This window comes from Callorhinchus milii, unplaced genomic scaffold (assembly GCF_018977255.1).
Source record: "Callorhinchus milii isolate IMCB2004 unplaced genomic scaffold, IMCB_Cmil_1.0 Scaffold3, whole genome shotgun sequence".
Taxonomy (NCBI): Eukaryota; Metazoa; Chordata; class Chondrichthyes; order Chimaeriformes; family Callorhinchidae; genus Callorhinchus; species Callorhinchus milii.
The window spans coordinates 57,296,502-57,312,760 of NW_024704744.1; positions in this window are offsets into that span (position 1 = coordinate 57,296,502).

Below are 16,259 nucleotides of genomic sequence, written 5' to 3' on the forward strand. Positions count from 1 at the left end.
TCCAGAACCACTGCTGTCCCCTCACAACGTCTGTCAGACATCAAGTCCTGGATGAAAGCTAACTTTCTACAGCTGAACGCCAACAAGACCGAGGCCCTCCTGATTGGTTCCCATCAGCACCTCCTCACCTCAGGCGCTGACTGTATCACCACCCTCCTCACCTCATTGACCCAGTCTGGAACCTTAGCGTCTTGTTCTTTCTGCCTCACATTCATGCCTTTGCCCAACTCCGCATTGCTCTGCCACTGTCTCACACCACAGGCCGCCAAGACCGTCATACACGGATTTATAACATCCAGGCTCGAGTATGCAAACTCCCTGCTTGTTGGCCTCCCCAATTCTTCCCTCCATATGTTGCAGATCGTCCAGAATTCTGCAGCCTGTGTCCTCTCCTGTACTATGACCCTATCACCCCCATCCTCACCCAACTCCACTGGCTTCCCATCACACAGAGGATATAGTTCAAGATTCTGGTCCTCACTTTCAAAGCCCTCCATGACCTTGTTCCCCCTTACCTCTGCAACCTCCTTACCAACCTGCCCACTCCCTCCACTCAGTGGGCTCTGGCCTGCTTCACGTCCCCCGCCTCGCCCGCCCCACCTTCAGCCACTCTGCCCCCAGTCTCTGGAACGCCATCCTCAGGCCCTCGCCCCCTTCCTTGCCTCCTTCAAGACCCATCTCTTCAACCGTGCCTTCGGTCAGCCTTCTTCCCACCCTGCCCTCCATCCTCCCCGATCCCGACCCCCAGCTCGGTTCTGAAACACTGATTGTCCGGCACTTTGGGAAGTCCTCCTGACGTGAAAGGTGCTATACAAATGTCATTTTGTTGTTGTTGTTGTTTGTTACTGACTCTGCAATTTGAGTTCACCCTGAGATCAACCTGGACAATCTGTCTTCCTGGGCTTTAATGGTGAATGAACCCCACTCGGTTATAGTAACTGATATGCTGGAACAACTACCTTTTGTTTTGCTGAATAGAGGAAATTGGCTTACGTCCTTGGTAACACAAGGAGGCCATTCGGCCCATTGAGTCTTTTCTGCCAGTTTGTTAGATTATGGTTATGCAGGAGTTTGGCTCTACTTACTTTCCTCTCGTCTACACAGCCTCTCATCAAAGTGAACTCCCCTCAGATATTAATGTAGCGAATCGTCACTTCAAACTAATTAGTTGCCTCAAACTAATTCATTCCAACTGATGCATGATCCGCGCTCTGTATAATTGGAGCAGCATTTCCTTGCTATTATATACATGACCCCTTATCATAAATAATAATCAATTCACTGTGAAACGCTTTGAGACATCTCGAAGACGTGATAAGGCACTATATCAAATGCAAGAATTATTATTATTATGAAGCTCAGCACCCCATTGGCCTTAGTGATTGCTTTCTCTACACGTGAATTAGATTTTAATTATTAAGGACTAGATTTCTTTGATCCTAGATCTCTTTGTTCCCCCACTACCTCCCTCCCTCACTGTTTTCTCTTTATGAGACCAGCAATGTTCATTTTACGATGTCTTTTTGGGAAAGTAATTATTTTGCTAAAGTAATCATCCTCATCATCAGCCTTGCATTTGCCAAAGTGCCTTTCACGTTGGGAGGATGTCTCAAAGAGCCAAATCAAATGCAAGGATTATTATTAAATTTATGCCCTCTTGTTCTACCCTCTTGGTACATCCTAACGTATTGATCCTGCTTTACTTTTCAACCCATTTTAAAAAATTTTACACCTCTATGAAATCCCCTCTGTGTTGTCTACTCTCAAGACTGAAAATAATAATAATAATAATCCTTGCATTTGATATAAATGAATGATTTCTCACAAAAGTCATTCTTGTGATCTCTCAGAGATTGTCGATTCCTGACAAACTCTTGCAATTCTGTGCTGTGGGTTTGTACCCATTGGGAATTGGAAGACTGCCTAAATGTATTTGTACCAGGAGAGCTGGGTAGAACCGTGCCTTCCATCAAGTCTGGGCTGGGTTCAAACCCTGGTCTCAGAGAGTGAACAGTGTTATGACACGTTGCAGTCCCTGTAACAGTTATTCATAAATGTCTCGTAGCACAGAATGTCCTGAGATTGTCGATTCCTGACAAACGTTTATCAAATCACATTGATTCCAACAAATCCAAATAAACATTAATTTCAGAAGGCTCCAACCTACAGCGTTCCAGGTTTAATTTGTGCCTGGGACGTCTTCATGTTCAAATTTACTGTGCTCTTGTTCATCATATTTTTAACTAGAATTTTATGCTGAGTCAAAGTGAGTGATGTCAGTGCCTGGAAGGTGAAATACTTTCCCACCTTTTGCACTATTGGACTTGAAAAGCCAGCACAGTGGAGCCATGTTACAAGGTAGTGGTTAGAATCCATAAAATCCCAATCTGTGCTATAGGGCGGTGCAATAGCCCTTCACTGTGCATGCTGCAGTCATTTGATTCGTTCCCTGCTGTGAGTCAGTTTAAACGCTAAAAGAAAAATAGCTGACTGTTAGGTCATCAAGTCACAACCAACATCACTTCCTGTGAAGTCACATCAGTGGTGACCTATTGACGCATAAGTCAGGCATTTTTCTTTTGCAGCAAAAGTCAACTGGTTCATGCGAAACACCTTATAATAGGGCTTCGCTGAACTTGAAGCCCTTGAGCTAATGGTGGTTTCTGTGTGATGAATTAAATGATAGTATTTGTTGCAACATTCAATTATAATGTGAAAGATTAGGTCGGGAAAGATCGTTTTGAAGACAGGGTTTTGCTTTTCAAACTTTTTAGGAGTGAGAAAGCAAAATATCAGCTGCGATTGTAACATCCATTATGCAACTACCTCATTTTCAACCATCAGCCGTACAGCTCAGTGTATCAGATTAGGTGTGGAGCAAAGAAAGCTCCCTTTACATTGCCCTCATAATGTCAGCTTGGTATGAGAAGACCATCCCTCTCGCACTCTGCCAATCCCCTTGATCTAGCCCCCCCACAAGTTGATAAATCTTCTCTATATTTCACTGGAAAGGCAGTTTTTAAGAACTTTCTCAGAACCATAAGGTTCTAGTTTAGTACTTTTATTATACATTACTTTCAATTATACATTGGCTCAATGTCAGTAATAAAAAAGAAGTGTATTATGTTTTCTCCTTGGCACAGAATGCACAATGAAAACATTTTAATTGGATTACGCAGCTTTCAGTATTGAAACAGAACAGGAGGAGGCCGTTCAGCCCATTGAGCCTGTTCCACTACCTGATTATTAGGTCTTGCCAGATTTTTCAATCCCAATGCCCTGGCCTTTCACGGGGACTAATGACACTCCTTCTTAATACCTCTTTTCGGACACTAATTTAATGGTCCTCCGCTGAACTCGGGGAATATTCTGGTGTTTTGTGAGAAAACGAAGTATCGATTTATGAATTCTGAACAATTGCATATTGCTGGAATGTGTCTCCAGCGAGTGCTTGGTGTCCTGTCACTCAGTGACACACTCGTGGAGAATGATCACTTGTACAAGGTACCAGAGAAAAGGAAATAAACCATCAAATGCCTTCAGGATAAATGGAATGTAGAAAACTGACAAGGAAATAGAAACAAAACACAAAATACTGCAGATGCTGGAAATCTGAAATCAAAAACAGAAGTCGCTGGGAGCACTCAGCAGGTCAGGCAGCATCCATAGAGAAAGGAAAGTGAGTCAACGTTTCGGGTCCACGACCCTTCGCCAGTTCTGACAAAGGGTCATGGACCCGAAACTTTGACTCACTTTCCTCTCTCCGTAGATGCTGCCTGACCTGCTGAGTGATTTTGATTAAAGAAATAGAAACATCCTGGCGTGATTTCAAGGTCAGACGTAAACTCAGAGCTCAGGTGATTTTACTCGTGACACAATCTGAATCTCTCAGACTAATTGCCTCGTTATTTTCAGCATGAATTGTACCAATTAATTTAAAGCTCATAAAAATAGCTGATTTTTACCACGTTCAATTTCATGCAGTTCAGAAACGGACAATAGGAAACGTGCATGAGTGGAACTAACTGCCGAGGCATGGCACAACCCACCCCTTTACAAGTGAGTTCGAGGTGCCATGCGATTGACTCGGAGGGTGAAGTGAGGACAGCACAGGGAGGAGCTGAGGCTGAAGCAGTCGCTGATTCGGAGGCCGGAGTGGAGGATCTGCAGGAAAACAAGTGACATCAACCTGACGTCACACTCAAACAACAGAACCAGAAAAAAACTAAATAAAACTAAAAAAAATTAAAATACAACTTAAATAAAAAACATAATACAGAGCAAGAGAGAGAGAGAGAGAGAGGAGAGAATGGAATGGCAGGTGTTGTGCAATGACTGCAGTATGTGGGAGTTGCAGGGCTGCAGAAGAATTTGAAGCAGGAAGGGGATGATCAAATTGTGGCGATCCACATAGGAACCAACAATATAGTTAGGACAAGTAGTGACGACCTGAGGAGTGAGTTCAATGAACTGGGAATTAAATTAAAAGGAAGAACTTCCAAGGTGATAATCTCTGGATTACTACCTGAGCCACGTGCAAACAGGGACAAATAAATTAAAGAGTTAAACGCGTGGCTGAAAGAGTGGTGCATGAGGCAGGGGATTCATCTTATGGGCCACTGGCAGCAATATTGAGGGAAAAGGGAGCTGTTCCATCGAGATGGGCTCCATCTTAGCTGGGCTGGGACCAATGTCCTGGCCAAATGATTAAATAGGGAGATAGGCGGAGCTTTAAACTATTAAGGGGGGGATGGTGCGGGGAGAGGGAAGATTACAGCTACAGTTAAACGTAAACCGGCAATGCAAGGAACAGTCAAGGCTGCAGAGCAGAGTAACATCTTGGGGGATAAAGAACAGGGTGTGTCAAGTAGGGACAAAAAGTTCAAAAAAGGAAATAGGGCATTAACAAGTAGGGGAAATAGTAAGAAGTCAAAATTAAAGGGGCTATATCTGAATGTACAAACCATATCCGGCTCGCCAAATGATTGTATCCGGCCCGTCATTGTGCCTAACAATAGAAAAAAATTATAGTTCGTCCAGTCCCAGAAAGTCGCACAAATTTTACATTTGAATAAGACCGGGAACATCAGTCAATCACACTGCTTAGTTGTGCGCACACTCCCTTAAGTGTTGAATCAGGCTGACGTCAGAAATGTAACCACGGCAATACTTTTCACTGAAGAGGACGTTAATTAAAAATGAGTTTGTCAAAGAAGCGGAAAGTGAACGTTGAAGGTTGAATATTCAACAAAGAATGGACTTCTAAATTTTTTTTACTAGTGTGGGTGGAAAAGCTGTGTGCTTAATTTGCAAGGAAAGTGGCAGTGCTCAAAGACTACAACTCGAATCGCCATTTTGAGAGCAAACATGCTTGCAAATATAAGAAAGGAAAGAAAAGGAAAGAAAGCTGATGAGATGGTTGTTCGAATGCAAAAAGAGCAAAGCATTTTCACAAAACAATTTGTGTCCCAGGATGAGATTACAAGAGCGAATTACATGATTGCACACAAAATCACCAAGATCAGCAAACCATTCTCTGAAGGAGAATTATAAAGGAATGTATGGTTGACTCTGCCTTGATTTTATGCCTAGACAAGAAAAAACAGTTTGAGAACATTAGCTTGTCAAGAGAAACTAGTGTGAGACGTGTCGAGGATATCTCTGAGAACCTGTATCTGCAGTTACAAAATAAAGTAAGCAATTTTGCATGTTTTTCACTGGCACTTGTGATGTCAAAGACACAGCCCAGTTGATCATTTTTATTCGAGGTATCACCAAACATTTTGAGCTCACAGAAGAATTGGCATCAATGCAGTCAATGAAAGATACGACAACTGGAGAAGACTTTTTGGAGGCAGTAAATAAGTATATCTTAAAATTAGGAGTGGAGTGGAAAAAATTGGTGAATGTGACCGCCGATGGAAGCCCAAATCTGACAGGCAAAATGTTGGGTTACTGAAAAAAATTCAAGATCAAGTCAAAGAAACAAATCAAGAACAGAATATTGGTTTTCTACATTGCATTATCCACCAAGAGGTCCTCTGTAAGAGTGTTCTAAAACTAAGCAATGTCGTGGACACAGTTACGAAAGTGGTCAACTACATTCGAGCAAGAGGTTTAAACCACAGGCAATTTGTAACTCTGGTTGAGGAATTGGAATCCGAGCACATGGATGTTCTGTATCGCACGAATGTAAAATGGCTTAGTTTAGGAAAGGTCTTGAAAAGAGTGTGGGAACTGAGAACAGAGATTGATTGATTTTTGGACATGAAACAAAAAGATTCGGATTTCCCACAGCTGAATGATGTGAATTGTCTCTCTGATTTTGCATTTGCCGTTGATATCATGGGCCACATGAATGAACTGAATTCAAAACTGCAACGGAAGGGGGCCTGTGTGCACGATTTGTATTACAGTGTCAAGTTATTTATGACAAAATTATTTATTTTATCGCGTCAGATAGGAAACAGGCTGTTCTCCCACTTTCCAACTTTGCAGCAGATTACTGTTTGCAATCAAAGCCTTAAAAAGTATATTTTGTCACTACTTGACTTACATGCTGAATTTTTTCGCTGATTCCAGGATTTCAATTTGATCGAAAATGACCTGTCTTTGGTCTCTTCACCTTTCTCCTTTGATGTTGACAAAGCCTCATTTGACCTCCAACTCGAGCTTATTGACCTGCAATGTGATTTATTGCTTGCAGAGCAATTCAAATCAGTGCCGCTTCCCAGTTTTTATGCCTCTCTTAATGAATATACCTTTCAAAAATAAAGGCTCAAGCCCGCAGAATGCTTGTGCTGTTTGGATCAACATACATATGCGAGGAGACAGTTTCTGTGATGAAATTCAATAAATTAAAACATAGATCTGTGATGACTGATCAACACCTTGCAGCAGTATTCCTCATTGCAACAACAGAGATGAGGCCTGACTTCAATTGTCTGGTTAACACACATCAGCGCTTTCATTCTTTCCATTGAGTGAGCTTCTCAAGTTCTCATCAATATATAAATAAATGATTAAATATTGAATAAATGTCTGTTCAATGAGTTGTTTTTATTTAACCTAATTTTAATGAATGTCAACTACATGGACTTTATTTTATACATGTACAAGTGTAAGACTTGAGTTTGAGCTATTATTAAGCATTTGCATCTTATTAAGTGAGTGGCCCGCGAAGCTTACCAAAACTCGTGAAGTGGCCTGCCAGACAAAATAATTGCCCACCCCTGCTCAAGTGGCTATTACTGAGACATGGTTACAGGGAGACCAAGGTTGGGAGCTAAACATTCCAGGTATTCAACATATAGGAAAGATAGGCAATGTGGAAAACGAGGTGGGGAGGTAGCTCGGCTAATAAAGGATGAGATAAAGCAGTAGAGAGGAAGGATTTTAAATCAGAAAATCAGGATATAGAATCGGTATGGGTGGAGCTAAGAAACAACAAGGGGCAGAAAACACTAATGGGAATAGTTTATAAACCCCCCAAACAGCAGTTACAGTTTTGGGCAGGGTATTAATCAGAAAACTAAAGGAGCATGTAGCCAAGGGGAATACACTAATAGTGGGTGATTTCAATCTTCATATAGACTGGGAAAACCAAATTGGCAAAAGTAAATTAGTGGATGAGTTTATAGAATGTATTAGAGATCGTTTTCTAGAACAATATACTGAGGAAACATCCAGGGAATAGGTTATCCTAGATCTTGTTTTGTGTAACGAAGCAGGGCTAATCAGCAATCTGGAAGTTAAGGCTCCTCTAGGGCAGAGTGACCATAACATGATGGAATTTAACATTAAGTTAAAGAGTGATATAGTTGAATCTGAAGCAAGGGTCTTAAATTTAAATAAAGCCAACTTTGCAGGTATGAGAGAAGATTTGGCTAAAGTAGACTGGGAAATTAGATTAAAAAATATGATGGTAGACCAGCAATGGCAAACTTTTAAAGATATAGTACATAATTCCCAGCAATCACATATTCCTTTCAAAAATAAAAATACCACGGGAAAAGTGGTTCCACCATGGCTAACTAGAGAAGTTAGGGAATGTATAAAATTAAAAGAAGAGGCCTATAGTATTGCCATAAAGAGCTGTAAACCTGAGGATTGGGAGGGCTTTAGAGAATAGTAAAGGAAAACCAAGAAACTGATTAAGAGGGAGAAAATGTAATACGAAGGTAAACTAACTGGGAACATAAAGACTGATTGTAAGAGTTTTTACAGATACATAAAGAGGAAGATACTATCAAAAGTGAATGTGGGTACATCACAGGCAGAGACAGGAGAAATTATAACAGGGAATAAAGAAATGGCAGAGTCATTAAACAAATATTTTGCTTCTGTCTTAATGTTAGAGGACACCGAAAACTTACCAAAAATAGAGAGGAACCGGGAGGCTAATGTTAGTGAGGAACTTAAAGAAATGAACATCAGTAAAGCAATAGTACTAGAGAAATTGATAGGATTAAAAACCGATAGATCCCCTGGACCTGATGGCCTGCATCCTAGGGTTTTAAAAGAGGTGGCTCCAGAGATAGTGGATGCTTTGTTTTTGATCTTCCAAAATTCCCTGGATTCTGGAACGGTTCCCACTGATTGGAAAGTCGCAAACGTAACGCCGCTATAAGAGTGGGAGACAAAAAATGGGGATCTATAGACCAGTTAGTCTGACATCGGTGGTAGGGAAAATTCTAGAGTCCTTAATTAGGGACATGGTTGTGGGCTACTTAGAAAATCATAATATGATTAGGCAGAGTCAACATGGCTTTACGAAAGGGAAATCATGTTCAACAAATTTTTTAGAGTTTTTTGAGGCTGTAACTAGCAAGTTAGATAGGGGGGAAACAGTAGATGCGATGTATTTGCATTTCCAGAAGGCATTCAACAAGGTGCCACATAAAAGGCTGTTGCATAAGATTAGAGCACAAGGAATTAAAGGTAATATATTAACATGGATAGGAGAGTGGCTAACAGGAAGAAAACAGAGAGTAGGGATAAACGGGTCCTTCTCAGATTGGCAGGATGTGACTAGTGGAGTGCCACAAGGATTAGTGCTTGGACCTCAATTATTTACAGTCTATATCAATGGTTTAGATGAGGAAATAGAACTTAACATATCTAAATTCGCAGACGATACGAAGCTAGGGTGGGAGTGTAAGCTGTGAGGATGACACAAGAAGAATGCAAAAGGAAAAAGACAGGCTAGGTGAGTAGGCAAGAAGGTGACAGATGGAGTATAACGTGGGGAATTGTGAAATTATTCAGCTAGGTAGTAAAACTAGAAAAGCGGATTATTTTCTAGAGGGAGAGAGACTAGGCAGTGTTAACGTTCAGAGGGATTTGGGTGTCCTTGTACACAAGTCGCAAAAGTTAGTATGCAGTTACAGCAAGCAACTAGGAAGGCTGATGCCATGTTGGCGTTTGTTGCAAAAGAGTGAGAGTATAAGAGTAGGGACGTCTTGCTGCAGCTGTTAAGGCCTTGGTGAGAGGGCACCTCGAACATTGTGTGCAGTTTTGGTCTCCTTATTTAAGAAAGGACATACTCAGTACCTTAGAGGGAGTGCAGCATAGATTCACTAGGTTGGCTCCTAGGATGAGGGGTTGACCTATGAGGATAGATTGAGTAAACTAGGCTTATATTCTCTAGAATATAAATGAAATAAAGGTGATCTTATAGAAACCTATAAGATTCTTAAGAGTCTTGACAGGGTAGATGCCGTGAGACTGTTTCCTCTGGTTGGAGAATCTAAAACTAGGGGTCATAGTCTCAAGGTTAAGGGTCAGCCTTTTCAAACTGATTTAAGGAAATATTTCTTCATTCAGAGGGTAGTGAATTTGTGGAATTCTCTACCTCAGAAGGCTATGGATGCTCAGTCCTTGAACATATTCAAGACTGAGGTTGATAGATTTCTAAAGGATAGAGGGATCAAGGGATATGAGGATAGGGTGGGTAAATGGAATTAGGTTAGGTCAGCCATGATCTTATTAAATGGCGGGGCAGGCTCGAGGGGCCAAATGGCCTACTCCTCCTATATTTTATGGTCTTATGGACACGAGGCAAGTTTCTGGCACCAATAATCCTGATGTTCAGCTGACCTCCTTTGGCTGCTCCTTGACTGTCGTCCTTCCCTTTTAGAAAAGACAAAGAAACAACTTGGTCTGTAGTGTCAGCGGGGAACCACTCCTGGGCAGCGACAGGCTCAGAGATGGTTAGATCACACCTCTTCACTGCTGAATAGTCTGCAATTTGCATTTAGGGTTAAAATTCTAAGTCCATATACTCCACATGTGGTATTTGCACATAAAAAAATGGAATTGTGTGGGCATTTGTGGTCTCCAAGATGTTTTACTGTTCCACTGGGTGCCTATCGCAGTTCTCTACCTTCTCAATCTCTTGTTCTAAACAAGTAGTAAAACATTCAATTTACCCCTTCAACCCTATCATGGTGATTATTTAAAAGTAATGTACTCCACCACAGACATCATCCACCACAGACTACATCCCATCTATTCTCCTGAAGGAAAGTTTGTATGAAAATTCTCACCCATTATTCCTAAAGGTGACTTTTCAATCTTATAGTTTTCAGTGTTGTGTTAAATCTTTTCATGCAACTGTTGTGCAGGCAGCACACATTAACACCAAAACATATGTAGGACACACCAGCACATATCCAGGAGCAATATGGCCTTGCTCCTTCACGACCTTGCTCTCCCTACTCTGCGATCTCCTAACCCCCTACCAACCTGCCCGTTCCCTACGCTCAGCGAGCTCCAGCCTGCTTCACATCCCCCACCTCACCCACCCCACCCCAAGCGAGCATTCAGCCACCCTCTGGAACTCTATCCCGCAGACCCTCCACCTCGCCTCCTCCCTTGCCTCGTTCAAGACCCATCTCAAGATCCTCCTCTTCGACTGTGCCTTTGGCCACCCTGCTTGCCCTCCTGTCCTCCACCCTCCCCAATCCCGACCCCCAGCTCGGGTTCGAAACACTGATTGTCGAGCGCCTTGGGACATCCTCCCGACGTGAAAGGTGCCAAACAAATGTCATTTTGTTTTTGTTGTAGGACACATCAACACATATCTAAGTCACATCAGCGTACATACTAGACACAACAGCAGAATGTATTCCTGCAAATAACATCTAGATAACACATTGTTCAGCAGACTGGCATGATTTAAAATCCACTGTTAAGTGCTCCAAGATGCTATCCCACGTGAAGGGCAGTATTAAATGCAAATTGTTGTTTAAACTTTTGGGGAATGAGGAACAGGAACTCAGGATTGCCACTGGAACAGTTAAGTCCCACGACTATATATCATATGCTCTAAAGCCTATGTTGAAAAGGTCAAATCCTGAATCAACATTTTAAATCTTATTAGCCAGAATTACACATGTCTTTTCCTTCTAAGCAGTTGCTCCACTGGAATAAGAATTTTCAAATCTTTAGACATTGTTATTTGTTATGGAAACCGCTATTTTCATTAGAGGCCTAACATAACAGGAGTGTTTAAAATTATAAAAGGGATTGAAGGATTCAATAAGATAGCCATCAATAGGCTATCTCAACCATCTGTGAATATAAACCTCCCCAACTTTGGCTGGTGTCTAACAAAACTGACAGAACAGGTTCAACAGAATGAGGATCTTCCTATGGCAGCAATAAATTTGGAATGAATCATTCCTTTGGCCACTTTGCAGATGATCCTTAAGATTACTATTGTTGGCTGGCTGACGAGTGACTATTCTCCTTGAGGGGAGGAGGGGAGGTAAGCAAGGCTCCACGGAGCTAAGATGCTCCAAGGGTTCGTGCTTGGCAATGGGATGTCAGAATCGGGTCCCCAAGCTGTGACTCTTGCTAACCTGTGTGCAATACTCTCTGAAATTAGGTAAACAGGGTGCAGGCCTCCGGGGAGAGTAATCCATTCCAGATACAGAAATTTCCATGTGTAGGTGACATGCATATGTGGATCTCTCAGTCTGGTTTGGATACCCTTAAGCACAATGATGGATTTCTGCATGTGTCAGGCACCTGGCTGACCAAAATAAACATTAATATTAGCCCATTGAATATCTCATACATAATTTATAATTCCTGTGAATTATAGTGACAATGTAAGCTTGGCAACAAATACCTTTCTCACGCTCTTAACACTAACGCATTGTGCAATGATTACATCTAAAGTCCGAATTAGTTAGCTAATTAACATACTGCATTGCACAACACCTAACCACGGTTGCTAGGGACAAACCACCTTAAGCACATTCTAGAACATTTCAGAGAATATGAACAAGCTCAAAACTAACACAACACAGAGCATCACATCCCCACCCACTGAGCGACAGTTCCACTAGGTGTGGAGGTATTTATCTATGTTCTTCTGAAACTAGCACAGAATTTTCCACAATTGAATGCCACCTAGAGGGCAACGACAACAACTTGCACTTACATAGTGCCTTCCACCCAGGGTAGCGTCTCAGGGTGCTTATAAATTAGGGGTGGGTGGTTGAGCGGGGAGGAGGTGACTGTAAGCACGGTCGAAAAGGAAGGTTGTCAGGTGGGACTTGAAAAAGTGGAGAGAGGGTGCAAGGGGGCGAGGTGGAGGGATTGAGGGAGAGTGTCTCCCGCCCAACCCGTCCTACCATCGGTGGCCGGGCTTTCAGCCTCTCTGCCCCACACTCTGGAACTCCATCCCATGGTCCCTCCGCCTCGCTTCCTCCCTTGCCTCCTTCCAAGGTCGGTCTCAAGACCTTTCTCTTCGACCGTGCCCTTGGTCTCCCTCCCACCTCTCTGCCTTCCCTCACCCCTACACCCTGCCCCACCCCCCCCACCCCTATGCTTGGGCCTCGACTCCTGACTGTTCACCGCTTTGGGACGTCCTCCCGATGTGAAAGGCGCTTTATAAATGTCATTTTGTTGTTGTTGTTCCAGAGTTTCGGGTCGTCGTAACAAACCCAATCAATCGGGGTCTAATTTCAGATATTCGCAACGTGGAGAGTAGTCAAACCCTGCAGCTTGATCAATAGACCCAAGAGCAAAATGGCGTTTCACTCACCAGACTTTCTTCCAGCGCTTTGGGACATCCTCCCGACGTGAAAGGCGCCCTATAAATGTAATTTTTTGTTGTGTTGTTGTTCCATTTCTTGTCGGCTTTCAGAAACGGCAATTTCCATTTTGCTAATTTAGCAAACTGAACAGATTTCAAAATTCCCAGACGGAAGTCACAATTGGTGCTTTGAATGCTGTTTGCAAATATCGCTAAATAGCACCTAGCATATTCCAGCAGGGATGTGTGAACTGCCACTCACCTCCCAAGCCAAGCTGGCAGCAGATAAATCGGTTTCTATTAAACAGTATTTTCGGCAATTACCAGCTAAATTGGGCTCAATATTTTCTTTGAAGCGAGCATCGCTGTTCCAGCTTTGGCAACAGTCACTGGTCGCAGAAGATACACGACGCAGGGCTGCCATTTGACATAACAAAGCAGTTAGTGTGTATTCGCCTGACTGCACTTTGTTATATTTAGCTTCAAGTTTCAATCAAACAGATTTCAGTAAATAATAATCCTTGCATTTGATATAGCGCTTTTCAAGTCTTCTCGATGTCTCAAAGCACTTCACAGAATAGATTGTAAAGTGATTTGACCGTATATTTGTGGGCGAAACGCGGCAGCCAAGTGTCCCACAAACAGTCGTGGATTGAAAATGACCAATTTATTATTGATTTTGTTTTTGGAGGGATTATTATGAGGCGTGTGGTGTAAGGAAACTTGCCCACGGTTTTGCCCTGCCTGGAATTGAACCCAGGGGTCTCGCTTGCAAGGCGAGTGCTCTAACCACTGAGCTACAGGACTCCACATAGTAAAGCATCATTTCCACTAGCTGAACAGATCCAGTGAATGGCTCCTTGCAGCTTCATGTACACATTATAAAATCCTTTTATTTACATTGCATGTAGTGTGTTAGTGGCACTCTCGCCTGCCCCACATCGGGATTTTGAGCTTATAGTCCAGGCTGACCAATGCAGAGCTGATAGAGCCCTGCATTGTCAGAGGTGCCATCCTTCAAATGACACATTATGCCACAACCCTTTCTGCCAGTTCAACTAGACAATAAAGATCCCGGAAATTGTCTGAAAGTGAAAACAGGGGATTTTTCGCAGTGTGTTGGCCAATAATTCTCCAGATAAGATTGATTATTCAATTCATAGTTGTTTGTGGGACATCGCTGTGTACTGCTGCATTCACAAACACATGAACTGTCACTACACTTTACAGTAGCTCCAGTGAAGTACTTTGAGAAGTTTTGACAATGTGATAAGGCACTACAATAAATACAAGAATTATTATCATCATCATTATTATTATGGAAATGATTTTGAAGAGTAGTGCCTTTGGCCATATCTTCTTTGGAGGTAGATTTGGATGATCTGTGGGTAAGGCATATTCTGCCTTTATACTAAGCTTCACCTTATACTGTCTGCATGTATGCTTCTTCAGACTGGTCATACTGAGAGGAAGTCACATGAAACTTTATATCATTGGCATACTTCACAGCACAGCTCCAACACCCCTGCTTCACTTTAGCACTTCCTGCACATAAGTTTGAGTGAAATGTGTAAGGACCATTAAAGTTATAGCAGTATAGGAACAGGAGTAGGCTATCTAGCCCCTCAAGCCTGTTCCGTAATTCTATTAGACCGTGTACTTCAATTCCAATTATGTTGTTTTTTTCATCCACAAAATAAAAGCCCGGGTATTTTTGGGGGTCTATTTTGTGTCCAAAATCAGGAGACAATGAAAGTAACAGTGAAAATCTTTCTCTGCCTCTCTCACTCTCTGAGGTGCTCTTTCTATCCTTCTCTGAATCTCTAATTTGGTGTCTCTTTCTATGATCTTTTCTATCTCTAACTTTACACTGTGCAGATGTACAGACTTATCTCTCACATCTTTAAAAGATCTAGTTGTGCATAAAAGTACACATAAACATGTATGGTTATGATGCACACCTGAGGTTAGTCTTTCCCTAATAACCATGTGTGCATCTGCTCACATGTGCACAAGAGAATTCATCAATTGGTTCTGGAGCAACCCTGGAAACTCCTACACACACCATCTTAAATGCCGAAAACAAATCGGTTAATTTGTTTCTTAGAAGTCATATTAGGGAGAAAAGTTTTCAGCCGGTAAACTGTCTTTCAGATGATTGGCTATCAGCAAAAAAAGTGGAGTTTCTGGTGAAAAATCTGTAAAAATCTGATTTTACTGATCCTTACAAATATGATGACAAGCCACTGCAGTGTAAGGCATACAGGGCAAAGGGCTGACCTGCAAAGACAAGCAAATTGTTCATCAGTTTGTATCCTTTCATGCAAGGTACATGCAGAGCAGAAAAAGAAGGTTCCTAGCTTAGAAACATAGGTGGTGGCAACAGTACTGGATACTTTAGCAAATGATACAAGTCAAACAGTTGTTTTGCCACAAGATGCAAGGCAACCTCTTGCCTTGGTTGAATAATTCTTCTAAATGACCCCTTAGCAAGATGACTCTCACTACCAGGGCTCAGAATCCCTCATTGATAGTCCAGTGAGATATAAGAGGGCTTCATTCACACAGAGAGTCTAATAGCACAAGGCAAAAATGTTAATAATGTTAATGATCTAAATAGCTTTGTCAAAATAGCTTTATTTCAGTTGTGTTTTGGTCCCTGTTTCAAATGGCATTCACAGTATTAAAAACAGAGTTCCGAAATCTTTTAACAACTAAAGGTATGATGAAGCAGATTGGTTCCAGCAGAGCCTCAGCGGATTGAACGGCTTCCTCCCAGGCCACAACTCCTTTGATTCCTATCTATTTCTGATAGGAATCAAAGGAGTTGCAGCCTGGGAGGAAGTTGTTGCATCTCAACTGAAAACACACAACATTATTTGTAGTGGAGTCTCCAGAAGGAAGTTGGAGCTTCCAGCACTGCAATCTTTTTGCCCTAATGGGCAAGCAAAGTGCTAATGTATCGGTGCTCCATAAGGAAGCAGGAAGATACCAGCAAAGCCACCTGGAAGGTTATGATTATTTAAAAGAGTGAAATCATGTTAGACACAATAGATCAACGGAGAACATGTAAACCTCACAGTAGCTCATTCTTGTATGAAATTAATTTAGTTAAACAACTGAAACCCAGACACATATAGCATATCGAAAAACATACCAGAACAGTAATTTTGTAAAGAATGCCTCACAGTATACAAATAATTCTTCCATA